At 34.1% G+C, this 27,135-nt stretch overlaps 1 protein-coding gene and 1 long non-coding RNA gene across 3 annotated transcripts in view; one reads left to right on the top strand and one right to left on the bottom strand.

Annotated features, from left to right (window-relative positions):
* The window catches only part of LOC139114038 (uncharacterized), a 50,348-nt gene that overhangs the window by 9,883 nt on the left and 13,330 nt on the right, over window positions 1–27,135 (top strand). The gene's annotated exons all lie outside the window — the stretch shown is intronic.
* LOC139114040 (uncharacterized) overlaps window positions 265–27,135 on the bottom strand; it is a 38,483-nt gene continuing 11,612 nt past the window's right edge. The window contains exons 2-6 of one of the 2 annotated variants that reach the window (XR_011547786.1): window positions 23,931–23,999; window positions 18,632–18,682; window positions 18,118–18,162; window positions 3,020–3,141; window positions 265–668 (exon numbers count right to left, since the gene is read on the bottom strand). This is a non-coding gene — a long non-coding RNA (uncharacterized lncRNA). The remainder of the gene's footprint in view (window positions 669–3,019; window positions 3,142–18,117; window positions 18,163–18,631; window positions 18,683–23,930; window positions 24,000–27,135) is intronic. The other variant, XR_011547787.1, reaches the window with a different exon arrangement.

Here is a 27,135-nt window from a genome sequence, read left to right as displayed (position 1 = left end):
AGCATTTGATTTTTGCATGACATTAATTTGTTACTAGGACAAATGGGATAATAAATGATGATATGGAAGATACCCTCATCAATGCTGAATATTGTCAGCTTCATGACACAACCAGACTGCAATCGTTAGCAATGGAAAAGCATTGAAGCCTTTAATCTAATGTACACAAAAATAAAAACAAACAAATAAATAATATATACATACAAATATATATATATATATATATATATATATATATATATATATATATATATATATATATAAGCAAAACTCTACCGATGTAAAATATCAAATGAAAATATTACAGAAGACATACAAAAGTCAGTTTTATTCAAAGAAGCAACAATCAGAATATAGCAGTGCCTGGAGACATCTCTCTCTGATTTGTACAAGGTTGAGTTGAATCATCTGAGAGTGATCATCCGAGACTGAGACCGAGTGTTGTTAAGATTCAAGTCACATGGTCGGTTTCATGGCAGCCATAGTATATTATCCGGACAAATCAAGCCAATTTGAACAGAAAGCTACTTCCTGAACCTGAAAGAAACCTTGTCACAAATCTTGTACGTCTCTCTAAGGCCCATTTCGCTCATCACATCCCGGCTTCTCCTTCATTTTACATGCCTTACATCAAGCTGTGCAGAGAAGGATATATGCCATATAAAAGCCTGTGTATGGCCCTAAGAAGCAGTTTTCAAATACTAGTCAGACTCTCACTGAAATTCTTTATCATTGAAGATTTGAATATTTAAAATATTGTATGAAAAGAACAAACTGTCACATACACAGATTTATATATATATATATAGATATACACAAAATGTATACAATGTGCCCTCCCGGTTATCACCATAATGGCTTTATGGCAACCTCTGAACTTGGGCACAGAGAGTACGGTTTACACATTGGTGAGGATTGAAAATATGGACTCACCAGAGTGCTCCAACGGCAATACATACCATGAGCGAAGCATAGTGCCAACAGTGAACGCCCCTTATATTACGCAAGAGGCTGCCCAAACAATCTCAGAGTGCTCTAACTACTATTAAAGCAGTGAGCGAAATACACAAAATGTATACAATGTGCCCTCCCGGTTATCACCATAATGGCTATATATATATTATGGTTATCACCATTATATATATATATATATATATATATATATATATATATATATATATATATATATATATATATATATATACAATATAAAGTATAGGATAAAGCCCGAGTACGAGGGCTCTTCTGGTATATAAAGTCCAACCCAACGATAAAATGTCGAGGCCGCAGGCCGAGACATTTTATCGTAGGGTTGGACTTTATACCAGAAGAGCCCGAGTACGAGGGTTTTATCCGACTTAAAAACTATTGCCCCTAACTGATATATTTTCATTTTCAATGTGTTTACGTCAACCGTCCCCTTTGTCAATGTAACATGTTTAGAATATGAATTAAATTTTTTATTTGTGAAATAGCCTTCCAATGTAATGGAACATCCTATAAATGCCCTGGGGTACATTATATAAATGCCCTAGGGCACAGCAGATTTTGTGTTGCAGCTGGTTTCCGCTGTGTTACCAAATTTGAATATTAAAACGTGCCAGATGTCTACAGAATATGACATGTTCACTTTTGATTGGACAGTATTTTACTACGGCGCTGTCATTCGTTTCTGGAATTTGGTGACCAAGGCTTTATGAGTAAATAAAACACCCTGAATTGAGCTCTCTGATTGGTCAATCAACAGTAGATAGTTTTTAACAATATATACAAAATATATTATACACACATGCACACACACACACACACACACACACACACACACATATATATATATATATATATATATATATATATATATATATATGTAAAAAAATGACTTCAAGTACAAAGTAATAATATATTGTATAATACACACTCACACTCATATATTCAGGTATGTACTGAGCATAGCTGAGTATTATACATGGGTAGGTGTGTTCCAGTAGAGGAATGTTTTGTGACCGATATAGGATAGAGTGACTACACTGCAAACACTGAACAGATGCTACTCAGTTTAATGTTCAGGGATTCTGTCCTTCTACAGTCCAATTTACCTAACAAGGCAGTGAACTATATCTCAAATAGAAATCTGTACAGAGATCACTGATCAAATTTTACCCTGGCATGACCTTGAAGAAGGTAATTCCTGATTTTGTTTTTTTTCTCCCACAAATGGGTTTTTAGAGTTCCTCAGACGGAAAGGGAGAAGTGTGCGCTGCTGCTCAGACATAATTACATCTACTCTTGATTTCAGGTGGTTAAAACATACTGCCACGGGGGAGTTCCTGACATTTTCAGTCGGCATAAAATAGTCAAACAGTGAAGATTTATAATGCCTGGGAGAGCTTCCCTCAGCTGCTTGATGCCCAGCAGTCCAAGATTCATGATAGCCATGAACTTTTACAATTTCATGCTGTGCCATATAGATTTTTTATTTACCTTTATGTAATTAAAAAATAAAATGTTTGAAAATAATTTTTCAATTTTAATTTGAAATTGTCCAGAGATATACTATATACGAGAACTCATCGCACAATCAGTGTCGGCTGTTCAGGTTCACTGACAATGATATTTCCACGATAAAATTTAAAATTTAGATTCGGTGACTACTTTCCCTTGATACAAACTGCCCTTGATTTATCCATATGACCTTGAAATAAATTTGTTGCCATCCTTAGGCCTCATGTCAGCTCAGATACAAATTTTCTTGACTTGTCTCAGACGATGACATTTCCTCCAGGCTGTATGATAAACATGAGTTGTAACTAAATTACAGCATCATCCGCACCGTACCTTCAATAACAGCAATTGATATTCATCAACTGACTGTGTGTGCAGTCTGCATTTCACAGAGCCATCAGGTCACTTGATTGAAAGAACAGATCTTAGAATCGGTTTCTCGTTGAACGATACATTGCCCCCAGTACAATGAAATGAGATGTTTCTCAAGGATCATTGTACTTTCTGTCATACGAACCTTGCAACGTTTGCATTGTTTGAGAAAATAACATCTTTTTAAGTCTTGATCGTTAAATAATTCACCATTTGCCGTCCTTTTTCATTATCCCTGATGCCTGGTAAACTTCATAATTGATTTATCTGTGAAGAGGAAGTAGGTTTTTAGGACAATAGTTCTTCTCTCGAATAAACAGGACACATGGTGATTGATAGTCTATTTAAGTATGCCCGAGAGATCATATGTGATGACGATACAAACAAATCCATGTGTCAAATGCATATGGAAATACATGTGTTGCTATACACGTTCATGCACATGGTTTTGTTTGTACCATGGTCAATTCAAATTCCGAGTTTAACCCATTGATAATAAAATTTATATTATGTATATACTTACATAAACAGAGTACTTTACTTTTGAATGAATAATGAATTCTGCCATTTCAAGGTTCGATCTAATCCAAGAAATGTCATTTTATTAGCTCCGCTGTCAGCGACGCAGAGCTTATCAAATAGGTTGATTTTCCGTTGTCGTCCGTCGTCGTCCGTCGTCGTCGTCGTCCGTCGTCGTCGTCCGTCAACAATTGCCTTCTCCTCTGAAGTCCAATCGCTTTGAAATTTTATATGCACTTCACTTGGGGTGACCTCACTTCAGTTTGTTCAAATCGTGGTGAAATTTGCATATTTGTATTTTTGGGGCATTTTTTGGTGTTTTTGGTAAAAAAATCTTCTTCTCTGAAACCGCTTGTCCGATTGCTTTGAAATTTGATATACAGTTTACTTAGGGTGACTTCAGTCAGATTTGTTCAAATCGTGGTGAAATTTGCATATTTGTATTTTTAAGGCAATTTAGTCATTTTTGGTAAAAAAATCTTTAAAAATCTTCTTCTTGAAAGCTACCAGTCAGATAGCTTTGATATTTGGTACATATGTCCCTAGGGATGATCTACTTCAGATTTGTTCAAATTGTGCATAAATATGCAAATTTGCATTTTTTAGGCAATTTTTGCCATTTTTGATCAAAAATTGTATTTCTCAAAAAGTACTGGTCTGATAGTTTTGAAATTCGGTATACAGGTTTCTATAGATGAACTAAGTAATATATATTGAATTTCTGATGAAATCTGTAATTGTGTATTTTTGGGGCAATTTTTGCCATTTCGGGTCAAAAAATGTGTATTTCCAAAACTACTCATTTGTGATAGCTTTGAAATTTTGTATACACGTTCCTACAGATCACCTTAATGATATTTATTGAAATTATGATGAAATCTGCAATTTTGTAGTTTTGGGCAATTTTTGCCATTTTTGGTCAAAAAATGTATTTTTCAAAAAGTACTGGTCTGATAGTTTTAAAATTCGGTATACAGGTTTCTATAGATGAACTAAGTAATATGTATTGAATTTCTCATGAAATCTGTAATTTTGTATTTTTTGGGCAATTTTTGCCATTTTTGGTCAAAAAATGTGTATTTCCAAAACTACTCATCTGATCGCTTTGCAATTTTGTATACACGTTCCTACAGATCACGTTAATGATATTTATTGAAATTATGATGAAATCTGCAATTTTGTAATTTTGGGCAATTTTTGCCATTTTTGGTCAATAAAATGTCTTTCTTAAAAAGTACTGGTCTGAAAGCTTTGAAATTTGGTATACAGGTTTCTACAGATTAGCTAAGTAATATATATTGAATTTCTGATGAAATCTGTAATTTTGTATTTTTTGGGCAACTTTAGCCATTTTTGGTCAAAAAATGTGTTTCTCAAAAAGTACTCATCTGATAGCTTTGAAATTTGGTATACAGGTTTCTATAGATGAACTAAATGATATTTATTGAAATTATGATGAAATCTGCAATTTTGAATTTTTTGGGCAATTTTAACCATTTTTGGTCAAAACATATGTTTCTCAAAAAGTACTGGTCTAACAGCTTTGAAATTTGGTATACAGGTTTCTATAGATGAACTAAATTTGATCTTTTGAAGTTATGATGAAATCTGCAATTTTTTTTTTTTTTGGGGGGGGGGGGGCAATTGTTGCCATTTTTGGTCAGAAAATTTTATTCTCAAAAAACTACTCATCAGATAGCTTTGGTTGACATGTTCTTAGGGATGATCCGATGTGATATATTCAAAGTATGATGAAATCTTCAATTGTGTATTTTTGCAGCTATTTTAGCCACTTTTTTCTGGCCACTGCATTGAGCTATCAAAGATTTCCACCTTCTTCATCAACATGTGTCAAAAATAGTTATTCTCTACATAAACACAGCGGAGCTATATCGGCCGCTAGGTCGCTTGTTATCATTGACACTTAGTAAGGTTGATTTTATCTCTAATACTAATTGGTTGAGTTTCTGTACTTTCTGTGAGTTAAATCATTGCCTATCTCATTCAGTCTATCTTTGCTATTGACTGTTTCTCAGGATGTAAGTTTGTCTCTATTTATTTTTTTTTCTCATTCTAAAGTTCAGTGCTCTCATATAATACAGAATTTTTTTCTCCTACCTTTTTTCTTATTTTCTTTTACAACTCAAATGTAATTTTGCAATACCATCCTGTCTTTCAAAAATTGGCTTAGGGGGCCTTTTATGATAGATTCAAAGACATCCCTAGCATAATATCGACTTGTGATATGGCAGAGATTAGACCTGGTACTCTCCAGTCCAATCCGAGAAGAAATTATAGTGAGCCAGTTTTCTCAGTGTCTCTGTCAATTTCATCTCCTTGGCATTATGTATTTAGCTATTCTGGCTCGATAACTGGTTAAATTAATACTCATGACTCCTCAATTTCAAGAGAAGTCTAATTGTGTTTTCAAGCAGCAACACTTAATATCGCTCCATGTGATTGCCATTAACATCGTCAAATCCATTTCAGTTCATAATTTATCCGTGTCTGCTGTATTCTGTCATTATCGCTCATCCTCACCAGTTTATTATGCAGCTTGGAAGGGTCCACCTTCAGTGTGTTTCCGCTAAATGATAAATATTCTCCACAGTGAATTCCAAGTACAGTAAAACCTGTCAAATCAAAACCCTGACCGAAGAGAACACTGTCATACTGGACTGAACTCTAAGCTCCATTCCCATGGACACAATGTTAATCAAACTCTATAAACCAAACACCTTTGTTAACTAAACAACTTTTCAAGTCCCAATATTTGATGAAAATGGATTTCAATGTAACATGCTGACCTATCTGTTTGTTTACTTGTAACACTCCTTACTTCAGTGTTTTTGCAGCGTGACCTTTGACCTCTTTGATGAGTTCAGATCTTTTACCTAAATTACCGATGTGACTATAGACAGTACCTTACTTTAAAAAGGCTACAGATTGGAGCAGGAAACATTTTGATGTTTTCCCAAACATTACAAAAACAAAAAACTAAGCAAAAAATTAATAAAATCACTTAATTACAAAAACTCATCAGTACTTTTTTTAAATTGTAGTTTACTTGTTGTTACAGTACAAAATGGGTCCAATGTCACCAATTGAAACTGTGTTTCAATTGTTTCATCCTAAAAGTTTGATGTTAAAGATTTCAAAATATGAGAGTGTATATAGCTGACTCAATTTTTCTTCAATTTTGGTTCATCTCTCAGCATACTATTGTGTTCATACTGTACTTGTTGCCATTCGCCTGACCTTTAACCCTTAGCAACTGCTATTTTCATAAGACTTTGTCAAATTAGAAATGTTTCGATTAGGATTATATGTCTTCCCAAATGTCTCTGGCTCTGGGGATTGTCACTATGTCTCAATACAATGCATCTATCATATGGTAGACAGTCTATTGTACAACAGAGAGTATAGACTCCAAAATTATCCCTCATTCTTGCATTTATATGAGACATTTCCCACACCTGAGTTTGAAGACTTTATTGGATGTGTTCTGAAATGATTTGGTAAGTTCTATAAAGTGAACAGGTGCTCAAAACATGGACCAGTAATGGAGCATTTAATAGAGTCTTTTACAATTGCCATTGCCCAAGGTACAAAAATTAGCAAGTGCTTTTTGTACCTTGGGTCGGAATGGGGGGGTTGGGGGGAGGGGTTGTGTGTGCGTTAAGGATTGCGAGTCAACAAATGTCATAGTAGACCAAATTGTTAATGGATCACTAGAAATACATTTATAGACTTTCTTATCTGGGTCTGAAATGAATTTAAGTATATAACCAGGGATGGAATATTTACCGTTTCCTACGCTTCAACGTTTTCTTCAGTAAAGACTGAGCAATGTTGGAGTAGGCAGATATAAAACTTTTAATGAATCGTTATTGAAGGAGACTATTCACCAGGCTAAAATTGTGGGCTAATGTGCAGCATCTCACAGTTGTCCAATTGGTTGGCTGAGTTGTAGCTTTATCATTTAATTATATACAATAGATTTCTTAAGTTGCTGTGAATAGTGACAAACCGACCAATCAGATAAAACCTTCCGAGCAAGCTGCACATCAGCAGGAGCCATTCTTAGATGGATTCTGTTCAAAAATTCTAGTACATATTTTATCATATATTGTTTGACATATATTGTACTGGTCAAGAAACAAATATTAACAAGCCTGTATTTTTTTTAGGGGGGTGTTGACTGGATCTCATCATCCTAGCCAACCTGATCAATCACTTTCAGTGCTTGTGCAGGCTTTTATTGTCTGCGTGGGAAAATAATCAATAGAATCTGTAAGTATAGACAGATGTTGTCAAAAGGACCAAAACTAGAGCATTATATCTGCTGCTTGATGTTTAATAATGTAATCGCCAGGACACAAATATCAGAAACTAATTTTTTTAGGGGAGAATCTAAATATGATTGTTTTTAACTATTAATAGCAGTTGAACAAGACAAGATGTAATACTGAGTTTAATCCAGAACATTCGATACACAGGATAAGGGATTTTCATCTGCCATTGGAGAACTCAATCTGTGCAATTTTGCAGGAAGATCAAATAATCTATATCTGAAACATGCCTCTGAAAATTAGGGTCGCTAGGTTGCAGGATATTTTTTTACTTTTTTTGACTGAGACCCATAAAATATGGTAAAATTTAGAAAATTTACTCAATATTTTCTTAAAATGTGGAAAAAATTCTAGGGTCGGCTGTCTTTTAGCATGGAAACATATTTGGCCCTACTATTTCTCTGCTACTCAATGGTCAGATTGGCCAAAATGGCCGGAGAGATGTGAAGACTTTGTCCTCATACCAATTAATACACTCCTGTGGATGTAACATGTTGATCCAAGACACTTAGGAATGCATTGTGGGGAGGGGGTTGACTTTGTGTATTCTAATTACTAAAGAGTCAAACAAATATTTTGTGTTTGGAGTAAATGCAAATTGCAATGATACATTGATGTTGGCATGGTAATGGCCTTGTCATTTGGGCCGAGAGTCGATGGACATATGCAGATACCATTTTCCGGTCTTGTTCCCATTTCTGACAGGAGTGGAGTTTCAGGATCCATACATACCATAATATTGAAAAAAAAACATTATTAATTTTAAGATGTCACAGGTTGATTCAGGTATTGCATTATCCCAAGATTACAACAATTCAATAAATGGTTTGACCCCCAGATGACCCCCAGATAAACCCATTCAAAATGTTTAAGATTGTCATAAATCAACTGACGTGTGTCTAAATTTTTACTGTGACCACAGTGTTATTGACACTGTTTCACAAGTATTGATTAAAGTGTTATTTAGTTGAATGATCATTGCAGGTTATTGTTCTATATGGTATTGTAGTTTATTGTGTTAAAGTATATGTTCTGAAGGATGTCATCGCTAACACAGGGTGTGTATTAAAGGGCCAGTGTACCTGTAAATGTTAATTATTTTCCATTATTGTTTTCTGCACATCAGCTCCAAGTTCTTGTGCAACTTCCAAAATCATATTGTTAGAAAACCCACTACTTTAGCTTGTCATTGCAGCATCTCTACAAGTAAAATGCACTGTCATTGCTCACATTTGAATTCTAGTCCGGACCAGAATTCACTTGTTAACAATAAAAATGCAGTCCACATATGTACAGACTGAGTTGACAAGCTGAATTTTGTGTATCTTAACATTTTTAAGGGAGTAGCTAGGAACTACATGCAGTTTAGGTTGAATACGAAAACAGTGAAAAAAATCACAAAAAAGTTACGCCAACTGGCCCTTTAAGTATTGATACTATCTCATGTAGGCTTTTTCAATGTATAGATCATGAAGAGTACACATGATAATTATTTTGTACATTATTTTAATCAGAATTGAAAACTCGGAGGTTAAAAAGTCAGTGCTTATGTTAAAAATCTATAACTGTCATATTTGAATAATTAAAGCAAGAAGGAGGGGGTATAGGCATTGATTAACAATCCTTAAAATTGATTTTTGCAAAACAGCTCTCATAGAGCTGCAGTTTAAAATCAATTATTTTGCTTTCAAATCGCCAAGTATAATAACTTTATAGAGTTTGTTAGGACAATGGACTTGGTACTACTTCATGAGGTCAGTCGACATTGATTGAAATATACAAGTAAACACATACAGTGTCAATTTTTGAATGGGAGCCGTGACACTTTGGAAACAATATGGTTCAAAAGTTTCATGTACTTAAAATCAATGGGTCAAACAAATTAATATGATCATGGATTTCAACAGGTTGCTGTCATACTTATGTAAATTCAGTTGGTCAAGGCAAACATTATTAAAAAGAAGTGCCCCCATTGAAAGAATAAACAAAAACAAACTTAAAGGGAAGGGGAGGGGTCATTAGAACTGCATTCAAAGGTAACACGGGACCCATGTGACCAATACAAACACTGTATCCAAGGAACATTGTCGACTGATGAAAGTTAAAACATTTTTATCATAATGTGCATTGCAAATGTTGCAGCTATGTTTCACGAGATGCATCTAGATATTGTTCATGAAATACATTGTTTGTAAATGAGAAAGTTGCACCGGTGCATTTCTGACAACCCCCCTCTCTGCAATGTTTTTTTAAATTTCTTTTTGATTTATTCTCTTTGCATAACAGACAGGAGTAACCAAAATATGATATAGAAATCAATTCGATAAACTATTAAACAATGTTTTACTTGTAAATACAAAGAGATATTTGAATCAGGCTTAGCCCCATAGAGATGAAAAAATTTCAAATCCAAGAATTCCCTTCCACAATGTAAAATGTAATCCACGGAGTTCAAATAAGAGAACCACGGAAATATTTCAGAAGAGTAGATGACAGGTTTATTGATGGAAATTTCAGCATGTAGTGCAGATAGAAAGGCTGGATTATGACGGTGGAAGATTTAGATGTGACAGTAAAATAGGAGATATTTACGAGTGTGTCAAGAAGGACTTTGTTTGGTTCACTCAACTCAGTTTCTTAAAACCTGAAATGATTCGACAATAATGGCTGATTTGCTGAGGGCACTTCAATAATTCCGAAACATAAAGTACTTTTTCAGTTCTCAGTGTTGCTACTGAGAACTGATAATTTACATGCTCAGCTGAAAGCACCGGGAGGCTGGTTTTATAATTCATCCAGATTTTGTTGAAATCGTCCAAACAAGCTTGAAAGTGTCTGTCCCCAGGCATAATGTAATCATTTATGGAGTTTTCATAATGGCTATATAATGTTAGAACTTTAGTGGGCCACTTAGTATGCTTGCATGGTATTTCCACATATATTCGACTTATCTGTCAGAATCTTGCTTGCCTTCTCGGGCGATTCAATGACTGACAGCATCAATGTACTGTGATATTCATCTGTATCACAAGATGCTAATGACAATTACTGCAGTTGAATTCTAAATTTTGCCGACAAAATTACCGCCTTGTTTCCTTCAAAGTTCATCGCAGCATCGTCAATTTTACAAAAAATGGCCGAGAAAATAAGCCAAACCAATCAACTTTTACCGATGGAAGATTGTCAACAAAATTTGTGGTTTTAAATTTTCTTGATATTTTTGCAGGAATTGATATTTTTCAAGATACCACATGTTTGTAATCATGCCACTACACTTTTCAATGCTAAAATTCACTACAGATTTGTAAATGAATTTTGAAATTTCAGAATAACATTCTGATTGAATCATATGAAACAATTTTCCCTTCTACGATGATATTAATGCAGTTTTTCTTGAGAAACATTCAAAAACTTTTCATAGATTTCTCAAGTAATTTTCTCAACACACTCGGGAAATATTTAATAATAATACATACATGCTTTCAATGCAATTGAAGAAAAGTATATTTTCCCAATTATTTGACTTTTTTTAACTGTCAAAGCTTTTCTCAAAGAAGGCCTTTCACGGAGTTCAGAAATTTTAGGTGATGAAATACAACAAAATTCAGAAAAAATGACTGGATCAAGGTGCAGTCTAGAAATCAAACTGACGCAGGAATTGAACGTACTCTATTAAAATCAGTTGAACGCACGTGTACTGTATGTCTTCCATAATTTCAGTGACAGGTAATTCATTCAAACGTACATCGGTTATCCATATATTACACCATTACAGTAATTTCTGATAAAATTAATTATTCAGTGATGTAAAACGAGCATGTTCTCGTCAATGTGGAAAATTTTGTGACATATAGGTGAGCGCTTATGCTCATAAAATATTGATGCATGCCTGAAGCACAGCAGATGGCGTTCATCTTATTGCTTTACAGAGTGACATGACAACTGTATGTTGCACAGCCTTGTCAGAGCTGAGAGTGAAGTAGGTTTAAAAGCCAGAACACTTTTTCAGCATAGAATACACTTAATATGCGACTTTCACGACCACGTACGTACATGAACAGTGTAATTGTTTGTGTTTCACAGTGGATATTATTGCTTCGGTCACCATAGGAAATCTATTTTGCAAAAAGTGATGAAAATTAGTCAAATGCTAATCCTTCTGTGCGTGTTCACGCACACACTGTGTTAGATGAATACACATTGAGTAGACTGCTTTCTAAGTTTAGCACATTGATATAACATCAACACACAGCTCTGTCAATCAAAATTTTCCTTCCAGATATGTTTATACACATTGTAGATTGAAAAGAATGACTCTGGCTTTTTTTCGCCATATTCAAGTATCTTTGCTGTTTCTTTAGTGTTCCAGTCATAAATTTACGAGTTATTTTGCAACTATTAGCAGTATACCACGTGCAAGTACTTCTTGGTAAAATGGCAAGGACAATTTTGAGGTATTTACCGAGAAAATCAATGGTTTTCTTCTCTGGCACACGCATGACTCTTCAGATGATATGTATCATCCATTGTTTTGCCTCACTGCCCGTAAATTTCACTGCACTTTAACCCTTTGAGTGCTGTAAATTTTCCCATCAAATTTTTAGTGGAATATTTTACCCATTGTTATGAATTTTTCTGTATTTGTTTTGATAATTTTGAAGCAGATAGACATCACATTTCAATGGCTACAGCTTTTTATCAAAATTTTAGGAAAAATCTGAAAAACTTTGACCGGAGTATATTTTGTAAAAGCGACAAAAATTGACTTTGGCTGTCAAAGGGTTAATACTTCTGCATAATTGCCTGTTATGGTCTGCCCATCTGTTTGCATCAGTTATTGACTCCATAGGTCACACCTGTGTGCAGCACAGAATCATGGTTGGTCTATTTCAACAAAGTGGAATGGGCAGAAAAAAGGGAAACAAAAGAAGGCACTAGCTGCCACCTCCATGATCCCAAGAGTTTATATTTGTCTCTTGTTCGCTGGTTCATGCCAGTGCTTTTGTTTCTGTGCATTGTGTTGTGCCTACTTGGACTGTCATGTTTCATGTAGTCCTGCTTTGTATCAGTTTGTATGGGCATCTGAGGGCCCTGGGCAAGATATGCATCTTTACTGAATCTTACCAGGCTACCATCGTTAAATAAGATTTTAAGAAAATAATAATTTAATAAAATGAAATAACAACAAACACAATAATAATGATAGTAACCATTATAATAATTATCATCATCATTGTCATTATTTAAAGTTGAGATGCTGCACCATATTTGTTGAGAAACTAAAAATTTACTGCAACAGTTAAGGGACCAACATGACTCTGAAGACTCAGAAGATATACTGATGATAAAAATCACTGGATAATGGGTCTGTTAAAGTTGTTCATGTATATATTAAGCCAAAGGCCTTTAGAGCTGTTATCTCAGAAAAGCAAAGAGTGCATTAGATAGAGATCACTAAGTGACTACACTGTGGAAATAAAGATGTCTGCTAGTCAATTTGGCAAGATTTTGCATATTGTTTGCAGCATTAACTGTATAACCATGGTCAACCTTGATGTGTATGCCTTGTGTGTGATCAGGGATTAGAAGAACACACGACAGCCAGTGGCACCTCGGAGACAGATATATAGTTAACACAGGGATGGCGGCCATTTTGAATTTCAAATATCGGTAAACTTTGAGTAATTTGTTTCTCTAGTATCATAATTTGCATGGTAAACCCTGATTTTGATTCTTGATTTTGAAAGTGAATGGTTGGAAGATTCCTTAAGGAAAATTTGAGTGAAAGTTTCAGTCTTTTACTTTCGAGGCGTGTTCTACCTTAAGATGGTGCACTGGGCATGCACAGTAATTCAACTTGTTTACATTTACTCAAAGTCCATCAAACTCAATCAATCCTGACAGAAAGCACATATAGTATCAACTTGTTTCTATGATTTTTTGTTAATTGTTTTGTAACATAAAATGAAAGAGATTCCGTTTCAAAATGAAATTAAGTTTTAGAGAAAAAATGAAATAAACCATCCCAGATAGTCATAACAAGTTCTTTGATGAAGTGAAACCCGACTATTTTGTGAAAAAAATCATTTATTGCACATAATTCATGAACACCTTTTGCAAATAATTATAATATAAAATAAACAATGAACATAATATGATGAAGCTCTCAGGCTCCCATACATGTAATTGAAAATAGGAAGAAAAGCTATAAAATGGTGGTTCAAGATACAATATGCCACTATATATATATATATATATATATATATATATATAATATATAATATATATTTATATATATATTATATATATATATATATATCTATATATATATCTCGAGAAATTATCATATGGAAGAGGAAAATGTTATTATGCTTCGACAATAATACAAACTTCCAAATCAATTAAACAGCCAACTTTAAATGTCATTCAAATCTTTAAAAATAGTGTGTGCAGAGCTAAGTTTATGTGAGTGTACATTCATATCTGATTTAATTCATTTTTTACCATGAATATTTTCTTAGACATGTTGGCAATTATGTTTGTCAATGAATTATTTAATGAATAACTTTGCAGTGTGTATATTTTCCATTGAAAAAAAAAAGTAATATACTCATCAAAACTGTTTGGAGCACGAATATTACAAGAATTGCAAGGTTAACGTTCCCATCAACTCTATGACCTTTGACCTTTGCCTTATCACTATATGTATGCTACGTGTTTGCACCATTGTAAAATAATATGACTGGATCTTTAAATGATTGCCTTCACAGCAGGTGAAAAAAGGGTTCATCTTTTCAGTTAGACCCCGAGCGGAATCAGAATCAGTATTTTCAAAAATCATGTAATTGCGATGTGTTTGTCGATCCATAATATGGCTTTGTCAGCTGAAGGAGAGTGAAAACCATGATGATGAAAACTACATTTCCAGTTTTCACTGCATTTTCCTACATTGTTAGGTCTCTGCGATTTTTACAGTTTGTCTATTCTAATTCTTGTTTGGACTCTGCAAGGCTGCTTTCTTGCCTCTGTATGGCTGCTTTCTTGTTCAGTTTCCTCCTTTGTGTAGGCACATCATTTCAAAAATAGCTTGATTTTTAAGAGTGTTCCCATGTATGTTCAGCGGGGATGAAGAACCCTTACAAGTTCCACTTTGACTGATTACACCCATTCTCATGCATGTTTTGAGTTTTTCTGTCGGCTGAATCAAAGGGACTCTGACTCCTATTCATAGAGAGTTCCAATCTTTCCCATGGACAATGTGAACATTTTCCTAGCATCTTCCCCTTTCTTTCAAGGTAGAACACGCCTTGGAGACTGAGATATGCAGACTCTCAAACTTTTACTTTTCTTTTCTGTTATACCCCTTGTGGGGGTCCATTTTAAAGCTCTTGGTGTAAGAAACCTTTTCACAGTCTTGATTTTTCGAAAATTTAAAATTTTATTTTTTACCATACAGTTAACACAGGGACGGCAGCCATTTTGAATTTCAAATATCAGTAAATTTTGAGTAATTTGTTTCTCTAGTACCAGAATTTGCCCGTTGACTCCCGATTTTTATTTTTGGTTTTGAAAGAGAATGGTTGAAATATTCCTTGAGAAAAGTTGGAGCGAAAGTTCAAGTCTTTCACTTTCTAGGCGCATACTACCTTAATATGATATTAGATGTTTATTTGTTCAAGATATTGGGCATGTTCATAAAACTGTTGAATTCTCATTGCTTTACATTCTTAACAGAAGCAGATCAAATACAATTTCCCTTATATTTTTGTCTGCAAAACTTGACATTTAGGATATTTTGAATTCAGTTTTTTTTTAGTTTTTTAACAACAACATTGTGCTATGATTTTCACACTCAAGAAATTATGTGATTTTCAAAATTTTCTGAAACAAAACACATCATCAACATGCAAAAAAATATTTGTCCATATAGATGACACTTTTTGAAATTACACATGGAAAAATGATGAAAATACAACTAGGCAGGTGACTGCTAGTGTTACAATGAATGCTGAAAGATATATCTTCCGCTCACACTACAAATTGCAACAATAGCCATGCAAGCCGTACTGACAAAATTTGTCTGCATTTCAAGCAGCAGTGTCTGATGTCATGCATTTCGTAACAAACTTGTAACCGAGAAGCGCTCTATTGAAGTTTGACAGGAGCTTCTCACACGAAACGATCACTTTTGAGCCTCGGTTTATTTGCCAATAACAACTGCCGTTGCTCAAGTTCCTAAACGTAGTTTGGTGCAGTGTTATACATTTAAGAATTCATTTCTATAAACAATTGGCATTGTTTTATTGTTATTGAACATTTTTGTGATGATTTCCCCATGTGCCTTACTTGACATAATTGCTTGAACTTTTAAATGTTAAAATTCGTTTAGGATTTGTCACAAATGTGTATTTCTCCATGCCTCTGCAGCAAGGTTTATTCAAAAGCATTCAGTATCATAGACTCTACACAGAAAGAAAAACATTTCAATAATGTTGATAAGAGATGTTAATCATTTATGCATAAACAATAAATCCTGACAACATCCACCAAATAGGATGTTTAGAACAACAGATTCAGGGTTTTTTTTGCTTCCCTGTTGAAGGTAGCCATATGCCTGAAAATTGAAGCACTTACATGTTTGCTCAAACTTTCTTTTCTCTTTCATAATAAAGAAACAGAATAGATGGTTACTATAGAAACAAATTACCCATTATTTCACAGGATTTCCAAACCTGGAAATTCAAACAGGCCACCATCCCTGTTAACTCTATGGGGAAAAATTTAATTTTTTGCTTTCATAAAAATAAGCAGGTGAAAACTTTAGTTACTGGTACTCCATGAGATTGAAAATGAACCTGCAAAAGGTAGACCAAAAATCTTTTGTAAAACCGAGTCCAAATTTCTGCTTTACCATAGGTAGAAATGTTTCTTTTGTGGATTATTTTCAACTTTCTGATTCCTTCTTTAATGGCTGACAAACTAAACTGTATTTGCTATCACAGATGAGACCATTAGGCTTTCGCTGGGCATCATTATTCCGCAGGATGTAATGAACAGAAAGGACTACCGTCGTCGGGTGCCTGTTTCATGGTAACTGTTTGGTGAAATCTGATGTGCTTTTCCATGCCCCATTTGTGACTCATTTAGGGACTTTGGAATGTGCGTAAATTTCATAAATGACAGCGGGTTTGTAACCGGTAATCACCCTTGCACGGTCAGATTATTTTTTGCCCCTGTGTGCCAGAGGCACACATGAAAGGGGCCAATGTCATCACTTTATAAGTCTGTGTTCTGTCTGTTTGTCTGTCTGTAGACCAACTTTGTGGAGATCATAATTCAAAAACTGCTGCACCAAATGTGACCAGCTTTGGTCTGAGGAATGTTTGGGTGATTATCCAGAAATTACAGGAATCTCGTAGATGTGGCTTGCAGAATTATGAAAAAATTATATAATTATATTTTTTTGTAAATTTCAAAAATGTATTTACAACAGAGTTATTTCTATGATAAACTTGTTTATACATTGGTAGGGATAATTCATTCAATATTTGTTCAAATTAGCATAACATTTGCATATTTGTAGTTTTGAGAAATTTTTTAACCCTTTTTTGTCAAAAGTAATCTCTTCAGAAACAAATTGTCCAATAGGTTTTGATTGGGATTTTAGTTTTTCTTTAGGATGACCAAATTAACACTAACAAAATGATGAAGAAATTTGTCAAAATTATTGACACAAATTTTCAGATGCAAATTTTTAGAGCAGTTTTCTCTTTCTTTTGTCAGAACATCATATTTTTCGTAAAATCCAACAGCTTTCAAATTTAGTTTACATGTTCCTAGGTGTGTCAGTTTTGTGTTTTGTGCAAATGATGATGAAATTTGCACAATACTGTCTTACTTTTTGTGAAAAAAGTCAAGCTATACCTATTTCAGTTATTCCATATTTGATTTTGAGGTGCCATGGACTGGTTAAGTTTCAGAAAAAAATCTTTTCGACTTTTCTTTTCATCACAGCCATATGACATGGGCAATGAAAGTCTTACTTTGATTCTAAAATCAAGATACAGTATAAATCTAAGCCTTCGCTGATTGTCTCAGATCTAACAACCTTGCATTTCAAGAATTCCATTCCCATATGTCAGGTATGAGTAATTCCTAACTCACAAGAATCTTTGGGTGCATGTTAAAATTATCCGCGATGATCATTACTATGTTTGCATTTTGAATTATGCAATCAAAACTTTCCACAGCCCAGAGAACCAAACGTCATTTAGTCTCTATTAAAGACAGCATGAACAATTATATAATAATAGTCTCAAATTGACCAATCAGTTCCAGATCATCCAGTCTACTTTATTGTAACAAGACTTACTTTATACTTTTTGCTCCAATTATTCCTCTGGGCACACTTTAAAATCTGAAAAACAAGATGATAACTTTTTTGTAATCTTCCTGCAGTTAAGGCATTTATTGATTGACCCGGCGAGGTCATGACCTTCAACCATAATTAAATCTTGTGTAACGATTGCCCTCTGTACAACCCAAACATTTCTAATTTACCATCCAGCCCTGTCTTTTCAGGGAAAATATCTCGTAATACACCGCTTATTAATGATTAACTAAACCTCAGGGTAGATGCACGACGTGTGGCTTTGTCGACTCAGATGAGGGAGAAAACATATTTTGTGATAATAAGTTGAGCCTTGATGATGGCTGAGTTGCCAAAAATAGTTCATAAAATAGATATACATCTGGTCGTAACTGAGGAATAGATAAATGATCAGGTAACGATAAATATCTATCAGTTATATGATAAATAAGTGTACAAATTGCTTGGTTGACATTGCCATGAACAAGTGAACTCGCTTGAATATATAGATACTTACATCTTACAGTCTTAGAAAAGATGGTTTTTACACTTGCTTGGCACCCATTGGCTGAAAGAATGAATTGTATATTAATGCCTTGTCACTGATTGGCTTAATGGATGAATTACATAATACTTGCTTGGTCCTAATTGGCTGAAAGAAGCAAATAATTATGTGTGTCATGAAACTTTCAATAAATCTGTAAATCTTAATGGTGAAAAAATGGGCTGTGATTGTTGAACAAGTTTTGATATAGTTGACGGATTTTAAAAACAAAAACAAAAAAATCCATAAAAAATGTCATTATTTGATGTAATTATTGCAAATTTATACAACCTAAAATCAGAGGATCCATTTATATCCGTCAATGCCTTTCACAGTGGGAAAGATCTTGTCACTTCAGTTTATATGGATGTCTCGTTTAATTGAAAAGTCAAGACAATCGACGGGGAGAAAGTAAATGTATGATACTGATCTCTACTCTAAGGAGGAGCGTTTCAAGCCTATGAATTTAAATGAGCTTTGAAATCTCCATGCCGCAATTCCATCCAGAGAGTCTGCACTCTAGTGGCTTCCACGGCTATTTGTTCATTTTGTTTATTGAGTCGAAGTCACTGCTTTCCACTTTCCAGTTGAGATCCAAATCTGTTGTTCTGAATTTTTTACAGCTCAATTCCTGAGAGAGAGATCTCGAGAGAGAGAGACTGGACCCTGCTTTTAGATGGCATATTTGAACACGCTAGGCCATCTAAAGACATATAGACTGGCTTCCCTTTAATAACAGACAGTAAACTTAAAAAATTGTAGCTTCCAAATCACCAATGTATTAATTTTTCATAGCACACCACTTTCTGCGTACAGCATGATTGTGTACGTACAGTAAATAGTAACAATTAGCATCTGAATGTTGGCCAAGTCACCGATTGCCAGACTTTGATAAAGAGTACATTTATCATGAATTACATCATGCTAATTTGATTAAACATTCAACTGTTTGTCACTGTATTCTCCCGACGGACAATTTATGTGCAATCTTTCCCCTTTGTACAAGAAATACATGAAATGCAATATGGTGCAAAACATCATGTTGATCCAAATGTCAGTTTTTGTGAAAATATATGATTTTTATTCATCAATCAAGTCTCCTTCTTGTCTGACATGTTACAATATGACTGCCATGACCGTAATGTAGAGCACTTAATTTTCTTGATACAATATGAAGTGTAGCTGTCCTAAGAATTCTGGAGATCATAATCAAAGATTTGCATATTTAACCCTTTCAGTGCCAAGGTCAATTTTGGTTGCTGTTAAAGAATATGACATAGTGAACAATTTCTTCAGATCTTGACAAGTTTTTTCAGATTTTTCCCAAAATTTCCCTTAAAAATTGTAGCCATTGAAAAGACAGAAAAAAGTTATGACAGAAAAAGTCAGAAAAATTGGTAAAATGTCACAGTGAAATTTTGGTGGGAAAAATTACAGCACTCCATGGGTTAACATGTTCATATATTCTTCTACTTTTAATTGTTGTTTAATTCTGAGGATTTGCTTGCTTTTATTTTTTCAAATTATGACAAAATCTTGTTGCTGGTCCATTAAATGATCATATAGTATCATAGTTCACAATTAACCTTCCCCTGATTTTGACAAAAGATTCCTCCCACCGGCTGCCATCGAGTCACAGAAATAAAGAGATGGGCATGGAGGCAAAGACTTGCCATAGAAATTGTCTTTGACAGAGACTACAATGTTTGTTTTAGGAGTAACTTTTGTGTAAAAGTGTCAGCGTGTGATATATGACCAACACACACGTCTGCTATGAAGGGGTGATTTTCCATAGTCTAATCTGTCCATCTAAAAACTCTTATCTATTGAATCATTTTGTCTGAATAATTTTACCATGGTGAACATTAACATTTTCACATTAAACATTTCATATTTGGCTACAAATTGAATTATATGAACTAAAGATTTTGAATATTAATTTTTGAATGGTTTACTTTATCCCTCCAATGCAAAATTTAGTATTTGTAACAGCTGAGATATCTTTACCTAATTTTCTTAGAAACTAAAGATTTTCCTCTAACTTATTAATTGGAAAAGACAGAAACAGACAACCAAGACAGAATGAAAACCATTCACACAATTCTTGGACAAAGAAATAAACCAGCCAGTTCTTCAAAAATACAAAAATTTAAAAAAAATTTAAATTTGTACCCAGTTGTTTGTCACTATTGTTTTCAATAGGATTGATGGACCTGTACACTTTGAAGGAGGGGGTTGTAGCATTAATGGACCTATACACTGTAAAGGAAGGGTTGTATGGAGTTAATTTGACCTTTTGTTTTTTGAAAATGATGATTGCAGTAGTCAGCATGAAAGAAATGACCTTTATCATTTCATGTTGCGATTGACAAATGCAATGCCATCCAAAAAATGGCTGCAGACTAGGCACTAAGACGGCAAGATTAAAGTTGAAATTATCAAAGTAGTGTTTTTTGAGATACAGATTTTCAATTATTACCTGTAGCCACCATAACAACAGGTTTTATCAGTTATTGCAAGTAATAATTAATGAAGATCTACACAAAGATAATTTTGAATAAAGATTTTTTTGTACAGTCCGTACAAAAAGAGACAAATAAACAATTAAACAATCTCTCCCCTAAAATATGAGGTCTCTAGGACTATCTTGATGGAGTGGTTAATTGAACTCTTTATTCTCTGTACAGAAGTTCATTAGCATTTCCTTGAAAGAATTATATTTTTATTAAAATATGGATAGTGAGCATTTTTTAAAATATCAACCTTTGCTGTACATTAAAATAACTAAAATTGTCCAAGTTTGCACAATGCTGTAATTATAGGCAATGAAAGATAAAAACTCAAAATAGTTATTTGTTGGTGGATAATTTCAGAATTTGTCCACATTAGAAAATCCGTGCCTATTATACAAAGACTCCCGATGAGAAGTTGATAAATATTTGTCATTACCAATAAATTTTTATCTTTATCCTTTCAATCTTACCTGAAAATAGAAAAAAAATGTGATAAAGTACAAAAGAGGATGTGAAAAACAGGCCATTTTTGTCATAAAGTGTCATATCAAAGTGCAAAACTGAACTGAAATTAAATAAAATCTAATCTAATCTCGACACTATCTATCTCTACACGTAGTTTCATAATTGCCTTATCTTTTTTTGCCTGTGATTTGTGTTTCTTTCACTTTGTAGTATGTTTAGTTTAAATTCAAAGGTCGTACCGAGTCAATATATTATACCAAATCCATTCTTGCAATGGGGATTTAAACGATGACAGCGATTTTTTTGCATCATCTAGTATCTCTCTTGAAAATACACAAAGCCATGCTTGACACATTTCCAATTTTCTCCTTCACTTGAAATTTCAAATCACCGTTCAAGTCTGGCATGGTTGACTTTAATTCTTGGCCGCGTCACTGTATGTTTTATCCATTGTGACGAGTGTTTGAAATCCGAGACAAATAATATGGGATTTCTGTTGCCACCCTCTATGACTTCTTTCAGGAATCCAGCATTTTATGGCCGGATTTGCGAGTAATACTCATTCTGGAGCTCCCTTGACGAGTGGTTTTTATTGTCTGTAGTTCAGGGATATATCGTAATATTTGCGTTGCTCACAAAATGGTCTGTTTGTTTTTTTTATCATATCCACTATACACATGTATTTTCACCCCTGGTGAATTTCAAGACATATATATCTGTCATACTGATGGCCTCTAATTTGCATACTTCTAGTGCAGAACCTCGTTGTCATGGCAACCCTGGCAGGCATTCTACTCATTCACCCAAACTACAAAAAATATTACGAAATTTAAAATACTGTTTTTTTGGACCAGAAAAGGGGATATGCCAGAGCTAATTCTTGGCAATCAATTTTGATTAAATCTATAATTGCATTATCATGAACATACCAGCTCACCTTTCATACTGAAGTCAAATCCAAGAGTTACCAAAAAAGTCATTCAAGGTCAGAATACCCATTGCTCTCACAGTATTTTAAAAGCATTGATATCATCATTATCTATCTAGTTTCCATTGCTTCACATTTCAAAATAAAAATAATATTTTGTTTTCTTCACCGCTGTACGATTTGTTGTACATTGACTTCCAAAGATTGCACTTACGAAAGTCATCATCATTTCAATAACATGCTTTTTTTTAAAATTATGTTATTACCGTAATTTTTGCATTTATAATAGAGAATACTTTTTTACATTTTTTTTTTGCTTGTTGAGGTAATTCCCTCTTTTCAAGTACCTGAGTTGCCCCCTACATTAGCCTCTACTTTCACATTTTTCATTTCATTACTGAAAAGGTCTGATCGTCATTACTTTTTCATCAGTTTGCTGTGTTTTGAAATTTTGCAGTGTAACCAACAACTTATTAAAGACACATATTGACCTGATGACATCTTTCTATTCCAGAATGAATTTACAAGTTTAAAGTAATTTTAATGTGCCAAATATAAATATACTTTCAGTCAAATAAGCTCTATAATAGACGTTTTGATGTTGGCAATGGAGTTTAGTTGGCTGCGATTTCAAGGAACGCTTTACATATGCTATGTCTTTTATAATAACCCTGCCTGTACGCATTCCACGTCTATACTCTACTCGCTGGCATGCATACCAAATATTTGTATGGATTAGCAGGCTTTGTGTGAGTAATTTTTTTTTCACTCAAAACACAACCACATGTCATGATCTCAACAAACGCAAAACGGATATCACACAGGAATCACACTTCAAACAGAATCCACAAAATCACAGATTTCTCACAAGAATTCCTTTTGAGGAAAAAATTTGTGCTACTGTACCGTAATGGCTCTGTTGCAATAAAATGTTTATTGGGTCTGCATAAACCTTTATACACATTAACACTGTGGTGTACGGTATGTCCAGAGTGTGTGAGCTGCTCTCAAAATCATGCCTGTATTATTTCCTGCATCGGCATTTAATTGAAACAGGAAATTTGAAGGAAATGTTTACACAAAGGATATACGTTCCTGTGATCTTCATAATGTATATAAACCTGATTATGTATGGTATGTATATATACACAGCTTTTATTGTGATCAGGGAAATAACAAAAAGTGTTTTGTATTGATCAATAATTTCTGTAAGTTGCTTTAAAAACTGAAAAAAACTGAAAAACTGATATTTTCGAGACACACATGGATATCTTGGGTAGTTACTGAGTTGCAGTACGTCAGGTAAGATAAAGGAACATGAAATTGGATGCGAAGTCTCTCATCTGGTTTAACAGTAAATGTTTACCTCTGAGTTCCGTTGCTGAATATCAGGTGTGGCACTACATCAAATTGTGCGTAGAATGCAGCTACCCTCCTGAAATAAAATTAACTTCAATAATTAGATTGTGTTTTCATTTTATCAGGTTTGTGATTGCTACAGCAAAGTTTATTTGACTCAGTCCCGTAAAATGAATTGGGTGTATAATGAATTAATTTACCCTGTACATGCTCACCGACAAGTTGCCGTGTGGAGTAATGAATACCCGTGTTGCTACATCGCATTTAGACAGTCTGGTATTTGAAAATTAATCTGAACACGGGGTCATGCCCACAACTCGAGACAATTATATGCTGTGATTGAAGAGTGCACATGAATTGTTCAAAAGAATACAACAAATGTTCAAATTTTGTGAAAAAAATAAAGGTTTTCTTTCTGCCCTCTTTAATGTGCTCACTGGTAAAATATTCCAGGACTTTACAAAATCAAAACAATGATTATTTTGAAATTGAAAGCTCAAATTAATGCTGAGTGCAGCAAATTTTTGATTTGTAATTTCCATCTTCATGTAGGGAAAAACTCATTAATTTATGCATGATGTACAAAGTCAAATTAGATTCTTTCATAGTAAACCTCCACGTCATTGATTTTAATATGATTATGAACACTGTTCATCAAATACAACATATTTTGGTCCACTCGTGAAATTGGCCAGGGTACTCAATTTTTGTCAGTGGTATAGATAATACATGGCTTTACGGTGTGCTGTCTAGATGCTGTAAAATACATGAAAAACGGCCTGCACTATTTCTCACCAGTAGAGTAGTAATCTAATTGTGTTAATACATGGGTGACCAGCTGATACAAACACTTAATGAAATAAACCATACATTTACATAACCTTAAAAGGAATGGCTGATTCAGGATGGATATAAACTGTCATTCTATTAACTTCATTACCCTTAAAATCTAAAAAGCAACTCGATTTTATATGTGTAATGACAAATTCTCGACAAAAGGTCGTCTGTGTACCGATCAACTGAGTACTGTAGATTCACTTCGCCTCCAAACAGCACATTCAAAAATCAACGTCGATGACGCTTTGCTCACATTTGGTTACAAGTGGCAGGCCAAAGTGAATGTGCGCACGATATTTAATAGTTTCTATGGACCTTAGCTTGTCATATTCATAATGTAAAATGCATTGATTTGAACACATTTTGATGCACTCCAGCCATCAAAGTACAAAATGGTTGGCAACTGTTGCAATGGACATACACAATACAACACCATGCAGCCTAGCTTGTACATTAAAAATAGTGATACAATCTACCATGACAAAGTAAACATGTCCTCTTGTAATATTGTATTGCACTGAATTAATGTAGACAATATTTGGTCCCTGTTGCACGATTGAAAACTATAAGGTAACATTGTAAAATCGGGCATTCAGCAGTGCAGTGCATTCTTACAAAATTCATGCAGGTTCATGAGTATATTAAAGTAGACATAAGCTTCAGTGTTCAACTATTTAGGATTTCTGTAGGTCTGCCACTGCTAGAGTTCTCTAAAGTATATACACACATATATTAAATGTGAGCTAATGATTGTTAAAAGTGGTAAAATATTACATTTATACTATGTCAATGCTAGGCAATGAACTATCAGATTGAAGATTTCAAATGGAAAATTCAAAACTTAAGCTCAGAATAAGTTAGCAAAAGCTATATGGCAAATAGGGTTTTGTCAAAAAATTTTTTTCAAAAAATATATAAAGATCCATATAATTTTGGAATGGAAATTTTTTAAGACACAGGAAATGATATTTGATGTTTATAAAGATATCATTTTTCATTCAGCAATTTGTTGGGCATTAATTAGTCTTTTATGCAATTCTTCAACAAGTATAAACATTATTTTTTGATTTTGAAAAGATATCTGATAAATAGATTGGGGATCAACACTGTTGAGTGTGTGTGGTAGAGTCTGTTGGGATTTTTAACTCAACATCTGTGCCAACATCATTGAGTTGTTTTCAATCACCATTCAATAGGATTTCCTGGCAGTTGAGGCGTTCTTCTTCCCGTTTCTAGGTTGATCATCACCCCGGGGGTCATGCATTAAAAAGTGAGTGCATGAGGAAGAGAATTTGTCTTGCAATATATTGTTCAGCGATCTCAATGAGACTTGCAGTTTAGAGGGCTCAGTTTGACACGATGTGACAAGACTGAAGGATGTAAATATCCCAGCCGGAATAAATGTCATACCACATGGGAAGATGTTACAAATCTAAAAAGCAGCAATATCGTACAGTTCAATGACATTGCAGTGCAACGTTCATGTACATTTAAGTTCATGTAAGGTCTAAAAGGATCGAAACATTGCTCTTCCTCACCTCAAGAGGGCGCTCCCCTTTGTCTTCCTGGATGAAGTAAAATAGTTGTACATTGACATTGCTTCATTTGTACGGAACCATAAATTTTTCCTTTCAACATGATGGCACAAATACTAGGATAAAATTTTCATCCATTATAGATTATATAATCGACACTGATCACATCCACAACAAAAGATGATATAATTGTGTGATGTATGAAAAGTTTAGTATCATAACACTGGCATCATCAATGCCAGTTTTTAATATCTTATTCATACTATAATAGGAAGAATATCCAAAATGTGGCCATAAATCATATGAACATGAAAATATGAATCCACATTGTACATTTGAAATATTTTTGTTCGCGAGTCATCAAATTTTCCAATCTCTTCGTCTATTGATTGCTCATGTTGCCATGGTAACATGCTGCACATCACCAGACCCCATTTTAATTACAGTACATGTACATCTGTCAAAATCTACTTGATGTATCGTAAAGCAATTCATCAATTTAGTCAGTAGAAACAGAGGTGTCTTGCATAACTCAGCTGGGAAAGCTAAATCAAGAAATGTTAAATGATTTTCAGAGATGCTTGCTTGATGCAAAAGGTCAATATCTGACCCAGAAGTGTTTGGCAGATTGCATGAAATTGAAAAAAAAGGTTGGTTCCAGGTCTGTGATATTGTTTAGAATTGGATATATCACAGCTTTCTATGAATTTGAGTGAAGCACATTCAGGTTTATTATTGTTCTGATGATATGCTACAGAGTCCACAGGAAGCCCAGAATGCTGAGTATTTGCTATATGCTCATTGGGTTTGAAATGTGTCTGTACTCCCAAGATGAGATTA

Source organism: Ptychodera flava, chromosome 16, assembly GCF_041260155.1.
Source record: "Ptychodera flava strain L36383 chromosome 16, AS_Pfla_20210202, whole genome shotgun sequence".
Lineage (NCBI taxonomy): Eukaryota > Metazoa > Hemichordata > Enteropneusta > Ptychoderidae > Ptychodera > Ptychodera flava.
Note: the sequence above shows the minus strand (reverse complement) of the source record. Positions and strands in the feature narration are given on the sequence as shown.